General features: G+C 44.5%; 1 long non-coding RNA gene across 1 annotated transcript; it reads left to right on the top strand.

Annotated features, from left to right (window-relative positions):
• Positions 1-10: 10 nt before the first annotated feature.
• On the top strand, positions 11-1,169 carry LOC147820043 (uncharacterized). The gene is made up of 2 exons (XR_015438157.1): positions 11-614; positions 1,132-1,169. It is a non-coding gene; the product is annotated as an uncharacterized LOC147820043 (long non-coding RNA).
• Positions 1,170-1,622: the final 453 nt, after the last annotated feature.

The following is a 1,622-nucleotide window of genomic DNA, read 5'->3' as shown; positions in this document are numbered from 1 at the left end:
AAAAATAAAAGTCTCATGACTTCCTAAGAAGGTTTGATCTATTTCTGATTAATTATCACTGGGGGAAAAGTTTCTACAGAGACATCAGAGCTGACTGTTCTACACAGGAGGATGACCATGGACTCTGACTGAAAGCTCAGGAGCTGGGTTGTTAGCTGCTCCTCACTTCTCTGAAAACGTTGAATTTCCAAGCAAATATTTTAATAAACTGACCACAGATTAAAAATATAAAGTGTTTCTGTCAGATCTGAAAACTGAATCAAAAACCTCCAGTGACGTTAAACCAGCGGCAGGTCGGACGTGACGTCAGCAGCGGTGGTTAAAGCTGAACACCTGGACTGAGGTGGGAACACGTCTGAGGTGCATCTGTGGACAGGAAGCTGTCGGTGTCCACTTCCTGTTAGGGTTGGAGGAACCAGAGGAACTAACCTCAGGGTCCAATCAGCTTTCAGATGTCAAATGTTAGAGCGGCTACATGCTAACAGCTAACGGTCAGCTGACTCCTCCCTGTCTGTCTCCACAGCGTTGCCTCGGCGATGCACTCGGAGACGCCCGACCGCTACGAACGCCTCACCTCCGTCTCCAGCTCCATCGACTTCGACCAGAGAGACAACGTAAGGACACCTTCACCCCTGCTCCTCCTCTTCCTCACTGTCTTCTTCAGAGGTTTTAGGGCTGTGAGGCGGTCCCGGGGGGGGTGAGCGACAGGTGAAGGGGGGTGTACAGTGAGAGCTGAGAGGGACAGGTGTGTACAGGTGTGTGTGTCAGATCTGGACTTCCTGCAGTGAGAGTGGAGCTCAGCCGGTTTCTGTGTCTGTTAATCTGTTGATGATAATCCAGATTAACACCGAGCGGCTCAGAGGAGGTCAACCTGAGACCACCGGTCCTCATCTGAAGCTCCACCCACTCACCTGAACACACCTGACCACACCCACAGGAAGCAGATTCTTCATGATATAGATAGAAAATCATTTTAGAAATGCAGATTTTTGTCTGAGACATGAAACAGTGACGAACAAGTAAAATCAAAGGATTAGAAATGAAAGAATTAGTGTCATGACATGAAAAACAAGTAAAGACTCAAACTTCACCTCCTGGCTGTTTGTTTTGTGTGTGTGTTTCTACCTGCAGGGCTTCTGCTCGTGGCTCACGGCCATCTTCAGAATAAAGTAAGTCTAAAACACATTAGCCACTCAAAACTTCAAGATGGCTGCCATTTCCAAGATGGCTGCCATTTCTGGCGAGGAAATGTTGTTTTTGCAATAAATTCACCCACAAGTTTCCATATGAGTGATCCAGGTGTAAAATCAAACAATTCAACAACATTTACTACACTGTAAAAAGTTACACCTGTGAAAGTGTTAAGTTTACCTACATTTTACAAATTAAAAGTCCTGCTGAATTAGAGCAATCACACAGAGAGGCCAGAAACCTGGTCAGCATAAACATCATTTTAATTATTTACAATAATTAATTGACATTAAGAAATGAAATGAATTTTGTCAAAAACAGGACACAACTGAAACATCATTGAAATCTGTCCAGTGGGTATCACTGTGTATGTCTGTAAATATGTTTCCTATGCTGGAAATGGCGGCCATCTTGGAAAATGGCAGTTTTTT

This window comes from Seriola lalandi, unplaced genomic scaffold (genome assembly GCF_002814215.2).
Source record: "Seriola lalandi dorsalis isolate HSWRI2012SDOR001 ecotype SW California unplaced genomic scaffold, Sedor1 jcf7180002004034, whole genome shotgun sequence".
NCBI classification, from domain to species: Eukaryota; Metazoa; Chordata; class Actinopteri; order Carangiformes; family Carangidae; genus Seriola; species Seriola lalandi.
Note: the sequence above shows the minus strand (reverse complement) of the source record. Positions and strands in the feature narration are given on the sequence as shown.